The sequence below is a fragment of the Triturus cristatus genome, chromosome 4_1 (assembly GCF_964204655.1).
Source record: "Triturus cristatus chromosome 4_1, aTriCri1.1, whole genome shotgun sequence".
In the NCBI taxonomy this organism is placed as follows: Eukaryota; Metazoa; Chordata; class Amphibia; order Caudata; family Salamandridae; genus Triturus; species Triturus cristatus.
In genome coordinates this window covers 596560400-596584941 of record NC_140585.1, presented here as the reverse complement: position 1 = coordinate 596584941, position 24542 = coordinate 596560400, and the positions used below count along the sequence as shown (strand labels likewise).

General features: G+C 46.7%; 1 protein-coding gene across 2 annotated transcripts in view; it reads left to right on the top strand.

Annotated features, from left to right (window-relative positions):
• The window catches only part of PRPF18 (pre-mRNA processing factor 18), a 155914-nt gene that overhangs the window by 31949 nt on the left and 99423 nt on the right, over window positions 1-24542 (top strand). The gene's annotated exons all lie outside the window — the stretch shown is intronic.

Here is a 24542-nt window from a genome sequence, read left to right as displayed (position 1 = left end):
CAAATCCGAAGTTTAAGATACAGCTGAAATGGCTGCTTTACACTAAAAAGTGTGCCTTCATGCGAAGCTGGGGGAGAACTGAAAAATAAACACAAAGCTAAACAATGAAAACCCCGTATAGTTGGAGAGTTAGGCAGGCGGACAGAAAGATAGCTGTAAGGACATAAGCAGTAAAAGATAGCAAGAAAGATAGCAGGAGAGACAGGCACGCGTACAGATTGTTAGGAAAGCTAATAGAGAAGCAGATAAGTAGATAAAACATATAGTTAACAACAAAGTCAGAATCAAAGATTATCAGAAAGCTCGTTAGAGAGGCAAACATGAAAACACAAACATTATAAGCCATACATATATTGACAACTAGCCAGACAGATAAACTTGTACTTTATAGGCAAACGGGCAGGAGCACAGGTTAACAAAAACGAACGTGAATCGAGAGATGGAGAAAACAGAAAAGAAACGGGGAAATGATGTAAACAGACAAATAGGCAAACTGGCACACCGTATGAAGCACGTATACGAAGATCGAAAGATAGAAAGGAAGATAGTCTGACAGGCAGATAGACGACAGGCAGACCAACAGAGCCCAGTAAGTCTAGTTGGTAACAGAGCACGGCTAGAACCACGGATAGTCATAGATGGACGACTGAAAAGCAAAGAGAAATTCATACCAAAAGACAGGCAGACACAAGGGTAGGCATAGCTAAACAGTAAGGCGGACATTCAGTGAGAAAGAAGTGGGCCTACTGGCAGGTATATAAAAACAGACTTAAAGAGACCATTTATGAGCGACAGGCTACAATCAGATACAGACAAGCATGTAGAAACAAGCATTGGCCGCGCGGGCGTGAAAGTGATCGCGCGCCGTGAGCGATGCGCTTAATGAGCCATGCGCTTAATGAGCCATGACGAGGAAAGCCAGATGGCGCCTCTGCTCGTAACTGGGCGCGTAACCGCATGCTCTAGGCCACACAAAAAGCTGTGGTCTGCTTTTTAAAGCCCACTCACTAAATGTCTCGCAAGTTCAGCGCATGCGCTGGCTCAGGCGAGACCTAAAAAACATGGCTGAGGCCAAATGTTTGTCAAGATGGTTGTGAGTCTTCAGTGCTGCATACTAGATCTGTTTTTTAGCCTGTGTATACTTTTTGGAGTGATTGTGCTTCAGAGGTTGTTACCGCAACATGGCCTGCTGGTGAGGCACAGGAGTTTGCTTACCTGCTGGTTGTTGTATTTTTGTTCCCTCCTGAGTATGTTTCCTGTGCCATGTGGGTGTGCAGAAGTTTCTAGAGCCGTTGATAACATTCCTTTGGTGGCTTACCCCATTAGTAGGAGAAGGGGTAAAGGCTCTCCTTGTTTGGATGGGAAAGGGGATTTATTTGATCTGCATGATGTCTGAATTTAATTTGATCAAATAGGTATAGAGTTTACCTCTGCGGTGACAGAAAAGTGGTTACATCTCCAGGAGACTGGATTCTGCCCAGTGCAATACCATCATCAGTGAGTAATACTTGAGGGAAGTAATCCAGATGAAATCTGTTGCAGTGATCTACAATAGGCTTCTGTCTTTCCCTGACCTCAACCAAAACAACTGAGTCAGGAAAAGAAACTCGATGTCATTGATTGGCAATGGCTTTGTTTCATTATGGCTGAGGGTCGAATTACAAGAGAGGAAGTATGCTTTTAAGCAGGCAGACCCAGCAAGAGCATTTTTAGAGGGCGTACAGTTAAGTGCCAGATGGCTGAGATTTCACAAAGTGTCTTTCTAGGGGTGTTCCTTTAGGGCTGTGGTACTAAAAATACAGCCTGGGGAGGGGGGCGCCCCGCACCCCCTGACCTTCACATGCGTCCCCCTGCTGAATGACTGCACTGGACTGCTGTTTACTTCAGCAAGCAACAGCATTCAAAAATATGCTAAATAAACAGGAGATTGTTTATTTACAGGTTAACTGAAGAAAAGAAAGCAAATAAGCTGCCCTGCAAAACTTTACTTTAGGGACACATTCATTGTTCAATACATCTTACAATAAATCTGTAAAAAAATGATACACTTTAATACATCATAATAGATAAATACATTCAGAAGACCATGCCAATAATGAACTAAGAGGCAAGTCATTAACCACGTGGAACCCTCTGGATGGTCTGAGTTGTTAGTATACAGGGACAAAATGATAGTTTATGAAAACAAACACAAGAGGTTTGCAAAGCATATAGCATATATCCACTGTAAAGGGACCCCACAGAGCACTCAACCTCTGAAATATCATTGGATGCAACTGCCAAAGGCTCATGTCCGACCATGCCAGTCTACCACCACATTGGAGGCACCTGGCAGGTGTTCCGCTGTCACAGACACATTGTGAGAGGGACTGAAGGTCCAGAAGTCTCTGGCGAGGTCTGCCAAGGCCTTTGACTTGGTACCGTCTAGATGGTTGATGTATCTCACCGCGATTCATTGTCCATCATGAGGAGAACGCTGCAGCCCACTTTGTGCTTCGTCGAACATCGGATCACACAGGATCCGGTCAGTAATTCGAGGCACATTGATGCTGAGACGTTGCTCTCTTGCAGACCATTTTAGTTCTGTAAATGAGCCTCCCAGCGAGCTCCCCAGCCTGATTTACTTGCATTGGACTCGATAACCATATCCGAACTGAAGATACCCCGGCTGTTCCACTCCTCTTTGTGATCCAGCCACCATCTCATCTCATCTCTGACATAGTCTGTGAGTGGGATACATTCCGAGTATTCGACCACACTGAGAAGATGATGGTGTTTGAGTCGTAGAGGGCCCTGTAGTGACGAGGGCCCAGGAATATCGCCTGAATCGAGGACGACAGCAAGCCCATGATTTTGGCAACCTGTCTGAGAGTGGTCAAAGGTCTGGACAACGTCCTCCACAACACCCTCCGGATCTTGACTATCTGCCGAAAGGGCAGACACAAGATTTTCTGCATTGAATCTATGATGAAGCCCAAAAAGGTTACCTGTCTGAAAGGAGACAAAAGGGATTTGCTTTCATTGACAACGAAGTCCAAACTTTGCAGCATGTCCACCATAGCTTGCAACTGCGCCACCAGGCACTCCGGACATTGATTCAAGGGAAAAGAAGTTGTTAAAATATATTATGAGACAAACCCTGAGCCCTGAGAGACTCCACCACAGACTTGAGTACCTTGGTGAAACACCAAGGGGCCAAAGAGAGGCCGAATGGGAGCTGTAGGAACGCATACGCGTCTTTCAGATCTAGTCTGACCATCCAATTGTCTGCTCAAAGAGATCTCGGATGGATACCTTCCATCTTGAAATGGCGGTATACCAACCAGCCCATTGAACTCCTTGAGGTTGATCTCTGGCTGATTCCCACCATCTTGCTTGTCCCCCAAAACAATATTGCTTAGGAAACCCTGATGATGGAAGGAGGAGTTGACCATAGCTCCTTTCTGCAGGAGATTGTCCACCTCCCTAAATAGTTGCAGTGGGCGCACCTCTTGAATTGGGGACCCATAGAACTCTATCCGAAAACCTCTGATAGTCTGGAGAATCCATGCATCATGGGTAAGCTGCTCCCAATTTCGAGCTAACAGAGCCAGCCAGCCCCCCGCCGTGATGCTGGAAGGGGAAACAGTCACCTGTTTTGTGCTTGGAACTGTTCCCTGGGAGCACGTCTGGAGCCACGTCCATAGGAGCCTCTCTTGGAGGGGAAAAATTCCCCTTGCTTATTCCTGAAACTTCTTGAAGGCCCTGGGAGGGCCTTGGGTGTAGAAGTGGCTAACTGAGTGCCCTCTGCCATGGCCGACCCCAACAAAAATTCTTGGCTGTAAGATCTTCTTAATTGAAGCCTGGGCTTTATTTAAAGAAGTGAAAGTGGCCACAAATTTGCCCAGCTCTTTAATAAATAGATCACAAAAAAATCCACCTTGTGCCACCGCGCCATCCTCCGTAGCCGTCAAATTGCCCAATTTGGGGTCCACTTTCAGGAGAAGGGAATTCCGCTTCATCTAAAGCGCGCAATTTGCGTTCCCCCAAAAAATAGCACGCTGCACCCACCCTGAAACTGACTCCAGGGAAAGGGGGGTACCTGCTATTCTTGCCTCTTCTGCAAGGTCTAGAATCTTAGTAACAGGGTCACAAATATCCTATAACTTATCCTGGCAGGACTTCCAGGAACGGGCAATACTCTTCTTAGCATTTCTTACATATTTTTGCAAAAAGGTGGCCATGCGAGAATCGTCCTCCGGGGTTGTTGCTACTTTACCCGGGAGGGAGAGGCGGGGACAATCTGCCCTAAGCTTTGCCCTGACCTCTTTCTCTAAGGGCTTCCTTAGGCGGCCTGCCACATATTTCTCAGTCTTGTCTGAAGGGGCCCATTCTGCTGAACAAAGATGAAAAAGGTCCTCAGGATGCAGTAAATCGGAGGGTTCCCTGGGGGCATTATCTGTGGAGTCTGAGTGTGCCGAGGGGTTCCAGGGCTGGGAGGGGCACACCTCCTTGTTGGATTTGTCATGTGAATTGTCTTCCCCTGGGTCAAGGAGGGTCTCGAGAGGGGCAGTGTCCACCACAGGGGCCTGATGGGCGAGAAAAGTCTTCTTGAGGCCCTCAAAATCATGGAGGTCCTTCCCTGATTCCCTTTTCTGCTTAGGCGCCCGTGGCATATGCCATCGCCATCAGGCGACGTTGAAAAGGGCCTATGGCTGCCGTCACCGCTTGGTGGATCGAGGCGTCGACTGCCTCGCAAAACTCCTAATTTAAGGGTAGTACTTGGAGGGATTCCTTCTCTGCATATTCTTTCATGGCTCTTTGACCAATCAAAGGGATAATAACAATAACGGACCAGTGTGATCTTAACCTAAGACCGCAGGAGCTCTGATCAGGGTTGAAAGGCACTGGTGTCAAAAGGCACAGGCAATATTTGGTGGCCTAAAGGCACACCTTTGGGGACAAGAATAGTCACTGCCCTGGGTGCCAACTCACCCTGAACCTGGATAGGGTGTTTGGAAACACCTGGGCCCCGCCCCCGAATGCAGCCAAACTGAGGTGTGCTGAGCGCAAGGTAGTCATCAATATCTGGGGGTAAAAATACAGACCCGATAGCACGGGCGTCAGGCTGCACCAGATCAAGTATTTTACGGACCCGCTGAGTGGGCGTCACGGGGAGGCACTGTGGCTCCGGGGGGATGCAAGCTCGTCTAAATGCTCTAATTGCTGACAGCTCATCGCCTGCAGAGCAACGAGATGACCCGCAGCTCTTGAACACCCTCTGGCGCCGTAACGGCTCATCCCACTCGCATGGTCCTGAGCGTTCAGGGGAAAACATGTCCCGACTAGAGCGGTGCAACTGCGACAAACAAATAAACGTTTGAAATCACCAGCAATGAATTACAATAACCCTCACACAAACAGGAATAAAATCCCCCAGCACAGAGAACAGAAAACGTGCACTTAACTGCTGGAGAGCAGGGAAAGAAAGAGGAGTCCAAAGTGTTCTGTGGTTATGGACATTTTGGCACTGTTGATTGGCTGTCTGTTTGACCTTTTTCCATGTACATTGTTAGTTTATTGTTAAAATCTGCTGGAGTGGAAAATAAAGAAATGAGAGCATAAGCCTCGCCTCCGGTCCTGCCATAGAATCCCAGTCCTCCCCTCTCTTTTGGGGCCTTTCATAACTAGGAGGATATTCTAGATTTCTTGCCTTGCCACACAGATTTTAAGATGAGGATCTACATGTCCTTGAGCACGTCTCTCCCCACCTTTTTTTGCAGTACTTGAAGACCTACAATAAATGGGGGATTATATTCCTTGTGACTGCCGTAGAATGGCTCAGCCAGGATATGTAGAAATATTGCCCGCTCCTTAAGTCCTATTTTATTATCTCCCATATGTGACAGATGTTTGTCGCCTACCATCACGAAAGATGGGAGGGTAGCTCTACCTTCAAGTACCTAACTGCCTGTTTTTTATGAAGGGGAATCTGCTGGCCTGTCTCTCGGAGTTCATCTTCTGTTTTGCCCATAGTCTGGTACTCTGGGTTATTGTTCTTTATTTTGTATCTGGAAGCCTGTCTGTACTCTCAGAAGTGTAACCAGGTCATGACACAATGTGTCTGGCACCAAAAGGGAGAACAGCATATTGTCGACAGTGAGTGAGATTTCATGATTCACTCCTCTTATCAGGATTTCTATTCTAGTTTCCCCTGCTCTTATTGCTATCCCCAGAAATTCAATAACCATAACATACAATAGTAGAGAGATTGCACATTTCTTTCCAGTCACTCTCTTTATGTCAAAGGATGTTGGCTAAGCCCCATCCACCAGCACTCCTGCCCTTGGGTTCTGATAACTAGCTAACATAATCTTGATGAAGTCTTCTCCTAGGCCAAACCTGGTCAACACCTGCTTCATAAACATAGAATACTTTTTCAGGATCTTTCGTTATCAGCATGTCCTATACCTGTTTTCTTTATCCTTTTGTCAAGGTGTTTCATTCTCCATATTTTGTCAGAAATCTATATCTCCTTTAGTGTATTAGTCCAGGAAGATGTTTGGCAGTCTCCTGGCCAGAACTTCTATGTAGATCTTGACATCCAAGTTCAGCAATGTTATATGGCCCTTAACTGGTTTAAGGATTACCATTTTAGTGGCATCCTCCATAATGGGTGTTATTTTGCCTGTCTCCCTAAAAGAATTGAATCCTTTTTCTGCAAGGGGTGTAAGCTTAGTGGCTTATGTCATGTAACATTATCCAATGAAGTAGTCTGGCCCTGGCGTTACCATTCTTGGTGTAGAGTTGTGAGTAGTACATCCCAAAACGTTCAGCTATTGCTCTGTTGTGATATGTCAGTGTCCCGTGTACTCATCTTAAGCCCTTAACAGTTTCTTTATTCATCTAAGCCATGAGAGAGTTGGCTAGTAGGTGGTGAGCCTTGTTCCCTGTTTTTTGTAAATCTTCCTCTTCAAGGTCAGCAGAGCTCTCTTTGCCCAATTGCTTTGCAATGTATGTGGCTGTCGTCTATCTGACATTATCTGTTTGAAGATTGATTTAGACCTTGTTCATTTTTTACATTTATTTCTGCTTTCTTCTAGTCCTCGAGATCAACCTTTATTAAGCTACTCTATCTTTTAAATGCTTCTCCTGTCTTTCAGTTTGCCCCTGAAGACTGTCTCACGTGGAAGCGGAGAATATTCCCTCCGAGGCATTGGGGCTATAATACTTGTCTATAACTTTCAAAATGTCCTCCCCATTGTCGCTGTAGTAAATGGTTGCTCAGCCTCCAGGTTCTATCTCTTAAATTGCACATTCTCCCTTTCAGCCTAATCCATCTCGTAGCATGATCTGATATCGAGATTGTTCCTATCTCAGCTTCCACCAATGATGGCACTGCCCTTGCGGAAAGGAATTTCTCTTCTATTCTTGAATATGAGTGGTGTACTGTAGAATTGAACATATAATCCCATTTCCACGGGTGGACGTGCCTCCTAGTATCTATAACCTCCAGTTCCTGCAAAAGTTCCTTGCTCTCCGTTGACTTGTTTTATTAGTTTCCCAGGTGGTTGATGATCTATCCAGGGACCCTGTCGTCACTGCATTAAAGTTTCCTATCATTAGTGTTGGGTCCTTTGCAAAACTGTTATTGGCTTTCCCTAGTGTTTTCTCCAAGAAGTCATCCTGCCCCTTGCGTTGCGCATACAATGAATAATAGTGTACGGTTTGTCCATGATAATTTCCTTTACCATCACATATCTGCCCTCTTAGTCTATCGGGGTGTCCAGAACCACCACTTGAAGCGACCTAGAAATCATGATCTCTTCTCCTCAAGCTTTATTTTGGATTGAAGAGTGAAATTGTGTTGTGTATTCTTTAGACTTCAATCTGGCTGTGTCTACTTTCTTGAGATTTGTCTCTTGAAGATCCACTATGTCATCATGTTACTCAGCTAGCAAGGCATATATTTTTTCTCTTAGAAGGGAAGTTGAGCCCCTTAACATTAAGAGACCAGGCACAGCAGCTGGATAATTATTTCCTCCATCTACATATAGAACTGCTGTACAAGTCTAGTGTGTGTTTGGTTGTATGGAGCTTGCTTCTATAAACTAAACCTTCCCCAACTCTTGTCCCAACACAGTGAAAACCTCCGTGTGAAGAATCATCCTCTCCCCCTCTGAATTCCCACAACCATTAAATACCCCTTCCTTCCCTTTTAACCCCCCCCTTTAAATTTAGCTGTACTCAAGTCCTACTGATCCTCTTGTGGCTGTAAGTGTTATGAGGGTTGTTCTGGCTTCCTATTGATATCTCATTTGCATTTCCAGTGTCCGATACTTTGTTCCTGGTGCTAATACCACTTCCAGTTATTGTCCATCTGTCACTGCTAAGCGATAACATTGTATGTATGTGGAATGAAGGTGAAACTACATCTCCCAGAATGCCTACAGTGCATCCTGTCCTACCTCTCTTTCCCTTCCTTCCTATCTAAACGCCTCCGTCCCGGAACTCGGTACTTGTCACCTGTGAATTTCCGCCCTTCGAAGCTGCATCAGTGAGGAAGCCTTTGTTAGTCATCCTGCATATCTGGAGTATTTGCTGTACATTTCCCATTGGAGTACGAATGCCCAAGACTTTGTTTTTTTTACGTTTGCGCTGGGACGCGACCGAATTTGCTTTTGACCGGTTTCCCGAAGTACGCTGAGGCCGCGTACTGCAGACCATAAATGCGCCATTAACTTAACTGGCGTGACGGCTGAAACCGCCACGGGCAGAAGTCCGCTTACTTCCTTGATTCACGCAGGAGCGCAATAACTGTAGGATTACCTGCTAGCATTACTATTGCAGCCATTGAGAGGCTCGGTGGTCAGATAACGCCTGCAGGGCGTTTAGGGTGTTCCTCTTTTCATTGTGGTTCGCTAGAAGACTTACAGAATAACTGCTGATACACGTCACGGCTGGTTTCTGTTTGGGAGACCTCGAGAGTGGGCTACAACCCAGAGCCTCCCCGAGTGCCACGACTTTTCTGGACATAAGTACATTCACTCTTGGGATACCTTTAATACCAAGAAGGGTCGCACCATCGGTGCTCTGTCTCTAGAAAGCTGAGACTCAGAGACACTACTCTTTACTTCCTTTACTTTATTTTTTTCCCTTTTGTGCCCTTTTTTATGAGAGTGTTTGTGGCAGCAGTTCCATGTAAGTGTGACTCATATTGTATTAATGTTATACATGTATTAGGGAGGGGTAGGGCCCGCACTGACATCATGTTGTGTTGTGTCTTCTCTGCAGGAACCTGGGGGCGATTGTGGGAGTGAATGTTCCAACTCCCGGGTGCATGCCGAAGTTCTTACTGCCCCAACTTTATTGTTTCGTTTATCCCTCTTTTCCCTTTTCCCCCGCTGTGGTAGCATTTGTGGAGGGGATATATATATATATATATATATATATATATATATATATATATATATATATATATATACTCGCAGGTGTGCCGCAAAAAGGGGAAAGGGTTACTTACGTCAGCCATCGCTCCTGCTGTACCCGGCTTTGAGGTTAGTTCCCCGTCTCTGTTGTGACAGAGTGACAAGCCCACGGTTACTTACAGCCTGAGTGATGGATGCCACCACTGTACTTACTTCAGTGCTGGAAACATTGACGGCTTTGAGAATGGAAGTAGACGACTTTAGAGGGGAAAACCTGGAATTGAGGAACGAGAAGGGCACCATAAGACGTGAAGTAGCTGGTCTGTCCCGCGCTAGTCCTTCAGGTGCAAGAGGGCCCTTGTACATTAGGAATTGGTCACTACCACCACCCGCACCTTCCAACACTACACAGGACCAGGGGGGGGTGTGGGGGGGGATCATCTACTATCCAGGTTATACAGCCCTTATAGTTGCCACTAGCTCCGCCCGAAAGATTCTTTGGGGACCCAAAGAAGTTTGGCATTTTCCTGGGACAGTGTAAGCTACACTTCATGTGTAAGCCCGCTGTCTTTCCGGATGATCAGGCAAAGACCGCGTTCATGATGTCGTATCTGGGGGGAGAACACAGCGAGTTGGTCCTTTCCCTTAATAGAGAGGAACGACCCAGTGTTACTCGATTTCTCTGCCTTTTGTGAGGAGATGCGCAAGTTGTTTGATAGGAAGGCGCATCAACTCTCCTTAGATAGAGAACTCATCACCCTTAAGCAGGGCTCACAAGACCTCTTAACATACATAACCACCTTTAATCGCCTTGTCATAGAAACCGATTGGCCGGTCGAAAAAATAACCTCCTTGTATTACCAAGGGCTGAGAGGCGAACAAAAGGATGTGTTAGTCCAAGTGATCCATATGCCCTCTACCTGTGACAAATTGATTGATCTTCCAGTCCAACTGGATCATCGACTCCAGGAGAGAAAAGGGGATAGACAGCGCTCTGAAGCCAAGTTCCTACCTTCCAGGTCCAAACCATTTCTCGAAAGACCCTCGCCGTCCAGTGACGGAACAGAACCAATGCAGATCAGTGGCATACGTGGTACTCTGAGCCCGGAGGAGAGGAACTGTAGAGGCAACCAGAAACTATGCATGCATTGTGGGAAGTCGGGTCATTTTATTAAGGATTGTAGGACAAAGACAAATTCTACGTACAGAGACACAAAAGAAGCTAGGAACGTGCCTGTGGTGGATCGTCTGCCAGAAACCTCGGGAAACGGCTATGCTCAAACAGGCTAGAGACCCCTTGTTTGAGGCTTGAAACAGAAGAGGTCTTTCCTGCCCTGGCTAATACGACGCAACCTATGGCGCCCCACATGAACGTCTGTGTTACAATGGAATGGCCAGGAGAATGGCCAGGAGTGGAGCCTGTGGTTGGTCATGACTTGGTAGATTCCGGAGCAACAGGCAATTTTATCGACCAGCAATACGCCCAAGAGATAGAAGTACCCTGCATAAAGAAGAAGATCCCTGAACCCGTGAAGGCTGTGGATGGGACTGACCTGACGTCTGGTCCAGTGAGTCTTCATACCCACCAGATCTTAATGCGGATTGGAGCGGTCCACTATGAATATATACGATTTGACTTCATAGATGCCCCACACTTCAAACTGATCTTGGGAATGCCCTGGCTCATGCTACATGATCCCTACGTACAATGGGCAGCCCGTACAGTCACTATGACCTCATCCTTTTGTTCTGAACATTGCACCTACGACTATGTTCATACAATCAACCATACGGAAAATCCAGCAGCACTGCTTGCCGGTGGCTGTAGCACACAGGGAGATTGTCTGATCTCTGTACTTCCGGTTGAATACAGTAGGTACCAATAGGTGTTAAGCGAAAAAGAGGCCAGCAAGCTACCCCCACACAGGGACTATGATTGCGTGATCAATTTGGAACCTGGAGCCAGCATACCCTGCAGCCGCATCTATGCGCTGACAGAGGCAGAAACCACCTACCTCAACAATATCTGGAGAAATTACTGTCAGTGGGTTTCATTCGTCCATCTCCTTCTCCCGCTTCTTCTCCCCTGTTTTTTATCCCAAAACGTGAGGGAGGATTGAGGGCATGCATCGATTACAGGGCGATCAATAGGGTAACTAAAAAGAGCAGATAACCCTTGCCCTTGATACCCGTCCTACTGGATCAGTTAAAAGGAGCCAAGGTGTTCTCTAAACTGGATCTTCGAGGAGCATACCACTTGATGCGAGTGCGGCGAGGGGACGAATGGAAGACGGCGTTTCGTACGAAATTTGGGCTGTACGAATATCTAGTGATGCCCTTTGGCCGTTGCAACGCCCCCGCCGCATTCCAATACTTCATGGATGAAGTGTTAAGAGGGCTATTGGACGTCTCGTGTATAGTGTATATTGACGACATCTTGGTCTACTCGAAATCGATGGAAGCACACATACACCATGTGTCTGAAGTGTTGGAGCGCCTCCAGGGAAACGCCCTGTACGCCAAGTTGGAAAAAATGCCTGTTTCACACCACCAAAGTAGAGTTTTTGGGGTACGTCATCGGGCCCGACGGTCTATGTATGGACCAGAAGAAGATTCAGGCAATCACTTAATGGGACTCCCCCTCTTGTGTCAAGGCGTTGCAGAGATTCGTAGGCTTTGAAACATTTTATAGGATGTTCATCAGAGAGTTCTCCAGAATCATTCAACCTTTAACTCTCCTGCTATGGAAGGGAGCTGCCTTCCTATGGACCGAGGCTGCAGAACAAGCATTCCAAAACTTAGTCCTGTTTCACGAGTGCCCGATCCTAAGACATCCAGATGCGAGTCAGCCCTTTGTAGTAGAGACAGACGCCTCATATTATGCCGTCGGAGGCATCCTGTCCCAGCGACATCCCGAAACAGGGCAGCTCAATCCCGTTGCCTTTTTTTCTAAGAAACTGTCCACCTGTGAGGTGAACTACAGTATCACTGACAAGGAATTGTTGGCAATAAAAAGAGCATGCGAAGAATGGAGACACCATTTAATGGGGGCCCGACATACGGTGGAAATATACACTGACTATCGCAATTTGCTCTTCCTTAAAAGTGCCCGAGCCCTGACCCCCCGGCAACTCCGCTGGTCGTTGTTTTTCTCAGACTTCGACTTTGTGATAAAATTTAGACCCAGACCTCAGAACGGCAAAGCAGATGCTCTCTCTCGAACAATGCCTATCCCAGAAACAGATGCAACCCTAACAGAAGAACCTCCATGCATACTGCAAAAAGCTTTGTTCCAGACAGAAGCAATGGCAACAACCACTTCTTCCGCCTTCTTAGATGGAGTAAAGAAGTAGTTGGAGACTCTGGACAAAAAGGTCTGGGTTGCCCGAGACCCGTTACACTGCTCCAATAAGGATCAGTTGCTGTTTTATGATGAACAGTTGTATGTTCCTGATGGGCCTCTGCAACAACAAGTCTTGCACTGGATACATGACTCTACCTCGGGAGGACATTTGGGAAAACAAAAGGCCTTACAAAACATGATGAGATACTTCTGGTGGGAGACACTAAGGAAGGACACTGAACAATACGTCTGAGTGCGCCATTTGCACACAAGCCAAGGCTCAGCATCAAAGACCTAGTGGACTACTTAGACCCATACCCGTAACTCCAGCACCGTGGCATACGGTGTCCATGGACTTTATCGTAGACATGCCTCTCAGTCTAGGTCATACCACCGTTCTTGTGGTCATAGACCATTTAACCAAAATGGGTCATTTTGTAGCCTTAACAAAACTACCCACAGCAGGAGAACTGGCTACTATCTTCCTACAACACGTCGTACGTCTGCATGAGATTCCTTCCGTCATTATCACCGACAGGGGGACCCAATTTACGTCCAGGTTTTGGAAGGCCTTATGTGCCATATTGAAAATCGATGCCAGATTGTCTACAAGTTACCATCCTCAGATGGATGGTAAAACCGAGTGGTTGAATCAAACCCTAGAACAGTACCTCAGATGATTCACACTGCAACACGGCGACGAATGGAGAACGCTGTTATGGACTGCAGAGTTTGCATATAATAATGCAGAACATTCCTCATTGAGTTCTTCACCCTTCTTCTGTCTACATGGTTATGACCCCAATATATTGCCGTTGGAACAGCCTGGGGCATCCACACTCCCTACCATACAAGAACACCATGCCCATCTTAAAACGGTATTAGCTGAGGCCAAAACACACCTGGACATAGCCAGAGACAAGCTTAATGCAGACAAAAAACGAGTCTCTGCACCATCCTACCAAGTAGGGGACAAGGTGTGGCTTAACACGAAACATCTGAGAATTAAAGGAAACGCCAGGCTACAACCTAAGTTTGTGGCGCCCTATCCAATCGTTAGCATAATCAACCCCGTAGCAATGAAGCTACAGCTCCCCTCAAGTTGGCACATCCATTCAGTGTTTCATGTATCCCTCTTCCGGCCCTATCTTCCTGGCACTAGAAGGCCGCCGAAACCGAGCCCTATGGAGGTTGAGGGGGAGGAAGAGTATGAGGTCCAACACATCCTAGATTCCAGGCGAGTTAGAGGTAGGCTGCAATACCTCATAGAGTGGAAGGGGTACGGACCAGAGGAACGGTCTTGGGAACCTGTTGCCCACTTGCATTGCCTGGGTCTCCTTAGACGGTTCCACAGGCGCTTTCCTGCGAAGCCTGGTGGACCGCCGAGACGTCGGTCCTTGAGAGGGGGTTCTGTCACAGCTAAGCGATAACCTTGTATGTATGTGGAATGAAGGTGAAACTACATCTCCCAGAATGCCTACAGTGCATCCTGTCCTACCTCTCTTTCCCTTCCTTCCTATCTAAACGCCTCCCTCCGGAACTCGGTGCTTGTCACCTGTGAGTTTTCGCCCTTCGAAACTATATCAGTGAGGAAGCCTTTGTTTGTCATCCTGCATATCTGGAGTATTTGCTGTACATTTCCCATTGGAGTACGAGTGCCCAAGACTTGTTTTTTTACGGTTTTGGGGCGCGACCGAATTTGCTTTTTACCGGTTTCCCGAAGTACGCTGAGGCCACGTACTGCAGACCGTAAATGCGCCATTAACTTAACTGGCGTGACAGCTGAAACCGCCACGGGCAGAAGCCCGCTTACTTCCTTGATTCGCGCAGGAGCGCAATAACTGTTGGATTACCTGCTAACATTACTATTGGAGCCGTTGAGAGGCTCGGTGGTCAGATAACGCCTGCAGGGCGTTTAGGGTGTTCCTCTTTTCATTGTAGTTCGCTGGAAGACTTACAGAATAACTGCTGATACACGTCACGGCTGGTTTCTGTTTGGGAGACATTGAGAGTGGGCTACAACCCAGAGCCACCCCAAGTGCCACGACTTTTCAGGAGATAAGTACATTCCCTCTTGGGATACCTTTAATACTAAGAAGGGTCGCACCGTCGGTGCTCTGTCTCTAGAAAGCTGAGACTCAGAGACACTACTCTTTACTTCCTTTACTTTATTTTTTTCCCTTTTGTGCCCTTTTTTATGAGAGTGTTTGTGGCAGCAGTTCCATGTAAGTGTGACTCATATTGTATTAATGTTATACATGTATTAGGGAGGGGTAGGGCCCGCACTGACATCATGTTGTGTTTTCTCTGCAGGAACCAGGGGGCGATTGTGTGAGTGAATGTTCCAACTCCCGGGTGCACGCCGAAGTTCTTACTGCTGCAACTTTGTTTCATTTAATAAATATATATATATATATATATATATATATATATATATATATATATATATATACATACATACATACTCACAGGTGTGCCGCAAAAAGGGGAATGGGTTACTTACGTCAGTCATCGCTCCTGCTGTACCCGGCTTTGAGGTTAGTTCCCCGTCTCTGTTGTGACACCATCTTTAGGGGCATTCACATGTAAGCTCCTATTTGTAGGTTGAGCCTAGCGTTGCAGCGCATGCGGTGCTCGCTCTGTGAGGCATGCTGTAGTAGGGTTAGATGTTGAAGTGCTGTAGAAGCCTTGCCCACTCTCCGCCCATATTTCTCATTGGCTGGTGGCATTGTCTTTCGTAAACGCTTGCTTCAGATTCAGTATGAGGCTTCTTAGTCCCGCCTTGTAACCGCCCTGTCTCCTTTGTGACCGCCCATCAGGACTGGATCTTTTACTTGCGGCGTTACACAGTCTCCTTCATTAGTCGGTAAGCACTATGTTTTTTCAGTCAGCTTTGCACAATGGCGACAGCTTGGTTGTTTTGTAATTGGTTTATCGTGGGTCGTGACCTCTGGTTCTGGTCTGTCAATTTGCAACTAGTTAGGGCCAAGTTGAGCATATTTTCTGTTGCGCTGTGTTTGTCTCCCCGGCCCCAGAGCCACCTTTGCAAAGACTAACAGTCAGCAGGACTGGTGATCTATGCGCCTCTGTCTATGCACTTCTCTCCTAACCAGGGCTGCCGAGGGCAGCAGCTGTTTGCATTTCATGCTCCGATGTTGCTTTAGCTTGACCCCCTCTTCAGTGTGTGTGTGTGTGATGAATCTCTTCAGCTCTGGTTTGTGTGTGTTTTGGGAGGCACGCGGTGAGTGTCGTTGTTGCCCCCTGGCTCCATTTTGGTGTTCTGCTCCAAGTGTTACCCTTTTAGAGGTAAGGGGCTGCTGGTGTGCTCGGGAATGCTTGGATTTTTATGTATGCATGAGGTCTGTGAAGGTTCTACGTGTTTATGATGAGACTGTTGCTGGAATTTATTCCCTTTGTGTGAGACCTTTTCCGACCTTCTCGACGTTTAGTTTAAGGAGCGACGGCACTTCAATTAGGCGAGCCTCAAGCAGGTAAACCGCCCTTGTGCATGTTTGGTGATGAGCGGGAGGGGGGTGCCTTTTTATAGACTATGCATTCAAAAAGGATCTCACCAAGACAATTACAACTCGATTTTCTGAGTCGATCCTTAGATGGACCTTCATTATTAACCACGAACACCCATTCCTTTCACCGTTTCGGTAAGAGCGATTTATGCTCCGAGGTTGGATAAGCTCTAAAGGAGGAGGGAGGTGTGTGCAACTCTGTGCGCTTTAACAACACCGACTTCGCTTGCAAAAGTTGCTGCCTTAGGCTTGCGCTTGGACTACAACCTGTTCTTTAAAGAGACAACACAGCTGAATTCTCACATTGCTCCTAAAATATTGCGTTTCTACTGAAACATGCAAAAAGGATTTTATTTCATCGACCTGTTAAAATAAAAGCGTTGGTTGTGTCATTTAACATGCAGACATTCAATGAGCGTTTGTGTGCTTGTGAGAGAGAACGTGCATGCGTGTGTGTGCTTATGGATTACAAGGGGACTCCTACCACACTTTTAACTGCAGACATATTTAGCAGCTCTAGATCAGTGATCTGTGAGTCAGCTAAATTCTTCTGCAGCTTCAAATTTTTCTTCACCACCAAGAGGTATAATACACATTCTTGTATATCAACATTTTCCTTTGCTCACCATCAGGCTCGGAGAGTTCCCTATATTTGAATGCTTTACACCCTTAAATTCAACATACTTGTAGGATATTTATTTCTAAAATAACATAAATACAAGAAAAATATCCATTTCGCAATAGAATCACTGATTTATTAAAATTGGTGCATAATCTTTAATATTCCGGACAGTCAACACGTGTTTTCCTTCTTCTGCCGTGCAGGCCCAAGACTTCTTTAAGGCTGTTGAATTAATGGATCAGGTAACTCATTGTGAGTTCCTGTCCGTCTCCTGACCAGAGAAGGTGGGTACTTGAGAGCTCAGGCAACCAAGTTCAGACGAGGGTAAAGAGGAAAAAAGTGGATACATTCGTGGAGAAAGCTTACATTCCTGATTTATATGGGCACTTGTTTTTTAGGTCGAGCCTAGACAGCTGTCTGCAAGACCTCTTGTTATCTTCTCTATCGGCTTTGGCATGCCCATCAATTAGACTTTTGTTCTTTGTTGGTCCATTTAGAAATACAGGGTTTTTATTGGTGCATTGGGTCTGATTTTCCCGCCTTTTCGTGCTTGGGTCACGCCCAGGCAATTTCACTCATTGTTTGCTTGCGTTGGCAATCCCAACACGTCCCTGGTTCCTCCTGGTCATCCTGATCTGCCTTTTTATTTTGTATGCAAAAGAAACAATTGATGGACGGAATCTGGACAATGCAAGCATTCACCCCCAGTCACAAGGATCTGGGTTAAATCCATCATTCTTTTGCTCTCCACACCAGTTTGGACCCAGCCATATGCAAATCACTCTTGACCCTGTAATTTGTGGGAACAGCCCAACCCGAACTGCCAAGCCAAGTCCTCCCTGGACCGGAAACCAATATCCTGGGACCTGTTTCAGGGCATCGCCCTTCATCAGCCAGGCTAGCTTGAATCCAGTGGTGTAGTGAGCACGGAGGCATGCTTTATTAGGGTATGCACTAGAAGCCCCGCCCACTCCCTGCCCATATTTGTCATTGGCTTTGTGTCAGTCATTCATAAATGCTGGCTTCTGATAGGTAAATAGGCTTGTTAGTCCCTCCTTGGTACCGCCTTGTCTCCATTTGTTACTGCCCATAATGACTGGACCTTTTACTCAGCATGTTACACGGTCTGCTTTATCTTGGCTGTGAACACTATTTTGTTTAATGTTTCTTAATTATTTTGCATTGTGGTCCGCTTTCACTTTAGCGGCGCTTGTTTATTGAATTATTTTGCAACCCCCCATGTGTGCGCTTGTGCCTCCCTCTGCCCCTGACTTAAGTTCACTCGGTGTCCCGAACAGCAACACTGCACAAACTCCGCCTCGGCAGCTGCCACAGCCCGACTCCGCAGCCTCAGAAAGTTTAGATGAGGAGCACAGGCGTGTCTGGAGTCAGGCACCTCACGCAAGGCTTGCTGCTGTTGTGATGAAAGGCGGGCACTTTTACCTAAACAAGCATTTGCAATGCAATAGGTCTCACATTTACGCTAGTTTGAGCTGTTGACATTGTAAATGACAATGCCTTTTCTTTTGTTTTTGTTTTTAAAACCTAAATAAAAGGCATTGTCGTTTACAATGCCAATAGCTTAAACTTGCGTACATGCGAGACCAATTGCATTGCAGATGCTAGTTTGTTCTGTTCCCACTCACACTTCTTAACCAAGTCTCTTTTTGCAGTTATCAAATTCAATCTCTATGACATGTTCTGGCTTTTGGACCTCTGTCTCTCTTCACATCCTCTACTCATTTCTGCACAACTTCCTGACAGAATTTGTTTTTTTTTTTGCCGTCACATCTTAAGCCTTTCTTATGGTGATGTTATATGGTAAATACTGAGGCCGGACTGAAAGGACGTCCCACATCAGAATGCCCATCTCAAGTAGGTTTTCTTTTGGTTCAAGGTGCCTCTGTATACCTCTGGGACTTGTTTCCTGGGCTTTCTCATTATTATTAACTTTTGTAAGAAGGATGCCTTTTTAAACATTATGCCTCATGGACGTCTTTGGCGCACCCATGAGCTTTCATTTGGCGTCTGTTCTCTCTCTTTGAGGCCTAATATATGAAAAAATATCCAGGTGACATATGATGCTATATTTTGTCCTCCACCTTCTTCTCGGACTTTGTGGATCTGATTTTTTTTTTTTCCCACCTCACCGTATTCTCTAGATTTGAATGTATTTTTATTGTAATAAGGTTACTTGCTGTTCTAGATGCGTTACTTTCCTTGATGACATCTTTGTTGCTGCTGTTACACTTTTAAGTGTTGTTTCCACCTCGATTCTGTAGCACCAGTGTGCTCACTGTCTTGCGTCAAGGAGGTCATTGTTTCATTGATACTTCTCCTCATGGACTCCAGTTCCTGTGGAGGTCTTTTTACTGTCATGCAGGATTTTAAATCTTCCTTGGTCAGAACTGGATCTCTCCTTTTGTTGCTTTTCTAGGGTTTGGTGTGAGTGTCCTTCAGTCTCCTTGGCATTTTGAATATTAGTCTTTGTCTATCCCTCTCTCATTTTTTACAGCCTTAATTTTTGTCGCATTCAGCCGCACTGATGTTTTGATATTCGCATTGCGTAGCTTATAACCTCCTCTCATGGCCCGATCTCTGGCACATTTCTACATTGGTTGTGTGCAGTTTTGTGACTCTGCTGACGGCTTCAAATATTTCTTTTCCCATGCACCACCAAATCTAGGCTGCTCAGGCCTCCCTGCACTGCTGTCCACTCCCCTTTTCTATTGGGCTTTGTGCTGCTCAATTTCGTCCGTCACTGGCATGGGACGGGAACCATGGCACAGCAGGCAGTAAGATCTTCTTTCTCCACCTTTCACTGCCACCTGCACTTCTTTTGTGTTGCCACACCTTTCAATTTTAGCATGATGCACCCTCTGCAATAGTGTGACTTTCAGAAGACTCTCAAGAAGCGGAGCCCCTGCGTGGGACCCGCCAGGGTACTTTTGGTTTGTTAGGGCTTGCCTTGCGTAGGCTGTGCGCATGCGCAGTTTCGCGGGCGAGATTTAGTGTTAACAGGGTATTTTCTGTAAGGGGCTTTAAGCCCCGCCCCTCTGTTCCATTGGCTGGCGTCACCGTTTATGCTAAACGGTGGCCAGCCATTGGAACAGAGGTGTTGATTACGTTTTTGCTTGGCTTTTTGAGCCGTCCCATTTGGACAGACTCGCGTGCTTTGCGTTGGTCGCAAAAGGTTTCTTATCTTTATGGGGCCAAACACATGGCCTCATAAAGACAAGAAACCTTTTAGCAGGCGAGGCCACGGCAGAAAAAGCCAAACGAAAACATCATGGCGAGCGCTTCGCGGCCCCACCCCAGCTCGCATGCAGCCATTGCACGCACCGATCTTGCTGTGTCCTAGCGCTACTTTGCGGTGCCACAGGGGCACTTGTGCCTGCACTGTGTATTCTGGGCACCTCCCCTACCTGCTTCAAACCACTGCCGGTTCTCTGCCTTCCTGCCTCGGCCGACGAGACCTCGGGCTTGACACGGAGTGCTAAGCCCATCCTGCCAAGTGAAGCTTGGGTTGCATCGCTCTCGCTAGGAGACTAAGCAAACCCCAGAAATCTGTGGCCGCCAAATCGGAATGGTATTTCTGCTAGTGTCTGAGCGGAAATGTCTGGCTTTATTCGTTTAATAAAGCAGAAAGCGAAGTCTCTCTTGACCACTTACATGTGAACAGCGAAGACTGAAAATGCCATCATCTGACAGCGCTCTGACACCTTCGGGTAATGTCCGCGCTTTATAAAAATGCACTAAATAAAAATCTGTTCAATGAGACGGGCCAAGCAGCACCATCATCACAACATGGCCGCAATATCTGCCGTACGCCTGTTGTCACAAGCTGCAGTTGCTGGGATACATAATGTTCTCGCCTTACGGTGGTATTACAGTGTTGAAAGTAGTGTTATAGGAGTTCAGACTGGACTTGCGCCTAGGCACAACCTGCTTCTATGTCATAAACTCACCTAACTATATAAGGGCCCCCCCCCAGCCATGTAATGCTATTAGTACTCAATTCGCTTGGCCTAAATTAATGTGTATTCTTCTTTCAGCAAGGCAAGCCCGCTTCTTGTTAATAATCATTTATCGATAATGTGATTGTTCCTCACATTTGGTGCCTTAGAATATTATTTCCATTGGGAAACTACTTAGTTTTTTACATTGGGAAACTATTGTTGTTGTTCTGTTTCTTGTTTTTTAAAAAAAATTTTAGTTTACCTTACCATCAAAATACTGGTCTTGTCGGTCATATAGCGGCCAGGTAACAACCATTTTATCATGGCCGTGATGTTTGATAAGGTTAGTCCTTCATCGCTGTCTTCTGTCCGTGGCAGCAGTGCGGCGGGGATTGGGCCTTGGATGCCACGTTGAGCAGTTGGACGTGGAAGCGCCACTGGAGCTGCACCGGGAGGAGCAGGAGAGCAGCGCAGCCGCCATCCACTGCAGCCACCAAGAACAGGTAAAGCCAAGACAACCACATAACCGGCAGCCCCCTGAATCAGCCGGCCAGACTATTTATTTGACAAACCGAAAAGAGTTGCTCTGCACCATCTGCAGTAAAGTGGATCCAGGAAATGAAAATCGGCCGCTGCGTACTTGCCACCTCTTAACCCTCCCCTGCACTGCACCCGTACACACAGCTACCTCTCTGTATATATGTGCTGCAGGTTGTCCACACCCTTCCTTGCCATACTACCTCACACTTTGCTTTTTCGTCCTGGGGTTGTCCAACAGGTCAGCACTTGATCTGTTTATTTTCTGCTTGAACTCACTGGGAGTGATCTTTGCTGGCCGAAGTTTTCGTGCCATATTTACGAACCAGGTTCTCTGCTGCTCGCCAGGCTGTCTCACGCTTGCACTACCCTGATGATGAGGTAGTAGTTGTCTGGCGTACAGGTTCCGTATAAAGCAATCTCCTCAGCCACATGACTTGCCTTTTTATTGGGCAGCTATTACCCAGTCACACCACGAGGGAAAAGGAATACCTAGGTGCCCTTTGACCGGCTACCTTAACCTGATCCTCCCTGTTTGTTTCTAATGATCAGTGAATCTCTTAAATGCCATACCCACAATAACAATCCAGCACAAACTTTTTTTTACCATTTTGTTTACACTGGTGGGCTGGAAGCCCTTCGAGCCCAATGGGCGTGGTGCGCCTGTCTGCAGCTGTTGGCTTAAAAGCCAAGACCTTCAAGAACACAGTCCCATAAGATGGAGCCAGTTTAGGGCCATACATGTATAGTGTGTAGGAAGCAGTTTGGGGAGTGCTTGTTGGTTTTGGGAACGTAGTGACAAAGGTGGCTCTGTTGGGTGTCAGCATACAAAAGCTTCAGTGTGTCTGTGTGGTAGTATGCCAATGCCTTTTATTTATGTTTTAAAAACCAACACGTAAATAAAAGGCATTGCCATTTACAATGCCAATAGCTCAAACTCGCACAACTGCGAGACCTACTGCATTGCAAATGCTTGTTTTATGTTGTCAAGGAGTTTCTCTACTCTCTTCGTCCTTCTGCAGTTCTCCCGGACACCTCTTTATTAGTAAATTGGGCCGCACGCTATGGAGCTCACTGAGATATGCCTCCCTCCTATTAATTTTAACTACTGGCAACAGTTTCCTGTGTGAAAAGTATTTTAGAATCAAACATGTTTTATTGTGTGGTAGAGAATCATTATACACAGCTTAGCTGCCTACATCAAGGCGCCGGTGGAGCGTAATCTTATGGTCAATACACAGCGTTTAGGTCTACATCCCAGAGGGCGACCCCATGATAAAATTCAGACCACAACGTAAAGATAAGGCACCTGGCTAAGATACAATTTTTATAGAACAAAAGAAACAGAGAAATAGACAAACAACTAAACTCCGCAAGCCCCCCTACCCCTCTCCGCATCAGTTCTTAACCATCATTTCTACTTTTCCCTAACAGCCGGTCCCAGGCTAGTATCTTTCAGATTAAGTTTTGGTAGCCCCTGGTGGTTCCAGTGGAATGAGTTGTAGGATTTGCAGGTATTTCGGGCATGTCTTTGGTAAGGAGTTGCAAGAATGGGGCCCATAGTTTCGCATTTTCCGAGCCCTTCCCATCGATGCTGAGAGGCGCTCCATTGCCAAGAGGTGCCAGAGCCTCTGAATCCAATCTCGAGGGTCTGGGTTTTTCGAGGAACCCCAGTGCGCCAGTAGAACCTGCCTCGCCGCAAGCAATGCTAGGGCTATCTGCTTACCCCACAGCGACCGTAAAGGGAAGGACTTAGAATGGGGGAGTCCCAGTAATGTGTGTTCAGGTGCTCGTGGGAAGGTAATCTGAAATGCAGTATCAAGGTCATCGAACTGTTGTCCAATACCGCACTAGTTTCGGACAGTTCCACAGTAAATGTACCAAGGTGCCAGTAAGACCAAACCCCCGCCAGAAGAGGTCTGACTTAGTTCCATCCCATGATTTGATGCGCGCTGGGGTATAGTACCAATAAGTGACTACTTTATAGACAGATTCCGCGCCAGCGAAGTTGGAAGCAGTGTGGTGTGCCCGGTAAAAGATGTGTTCCCATTCTCTTTGAGTGAAAGGCCGCCCTGATTCAGTCTTCCAACGGACCTGCGCCTTTGTACGTTGCTTCTTTGGGCGTGCAATGATCATCGCGTAAAGTTCAGATATGAGTTACGGTCATCCTTTTTGCAGACCAGCCACTTTTCAAAGGTAGTCAAGGGGCGGGACATAAGAGCGAAATTGGAGGGTTGGGTCACCCAGTGTGCAAGCTGTGAGTAATTGAAAGCGTCCAACTCTGGCAGATCATAATCATTCTTACGCAGTTGAGGGAAGGGGACCAAGCCATCTAGATCAAAAAGAGAGCCCACCCTTTTACAACCCTCCTCTCTCCAACGGTGGAAGACTGGGGACGCGCAGCCAGGCGAGAAATTGGGGTTGTCCACGATAGCGGTCATAGGGGAGGGGAACGTAGTCCAACCCCTCTGGCGTGCTAGCTGATCCCAAACCTTAAGAGTTGGCGATGTAACCGGAGAGGAGTATAGGCCCCACGCCCTGTGTTTGTTTGGAAGCCAGAGTTTGCGCCAGATATTTGAAGGGAGTGACGCTTGGGGTGTAGAACGTAGAACTAAGGAATTGTATTTTATTTGTGACCTTGCACATTTTTAAACAAATCATCTTGTTGCTGCTCTGTTATTTTGCGACTTTGCACATAAACTGTGATCTTGCACATTTTTAAAAATCATTTTGTTGTTGCTTGCTCTCCCGTTATCGCTAGAACTGCAAAGCTCATTACCGGAATTAGCATATTCAAGTCCGACCGGAACTAGCGCTGTCTCGCTAGGAGGTCAGCACTCTAGTCTTTTAGCAGTTGGCGCCTACTTAACGTCGCTCTGGAGCGACCACGCAGCGGACGCGCGCAGCGGGCGCGCCGAAGGTGCGCCACAGGCAAGCCCGTCTGCGCCCATCCGCGCCTCGATCGCAACCCCTGATGTCGCACCTACTTCTTTGCCAGGTGGGACTCTGACCACCGCGAGGCTTTGCTACTCACGGACTGAGCTGTACGAGCTTGATAGGGGCAGTTCGCAGTTAAAAGTATCGGAGATGGAGCTCCCATTGAGGAATGTATCCTCACCACATGGGGTAGGATTGCACTGTGGACTCCTT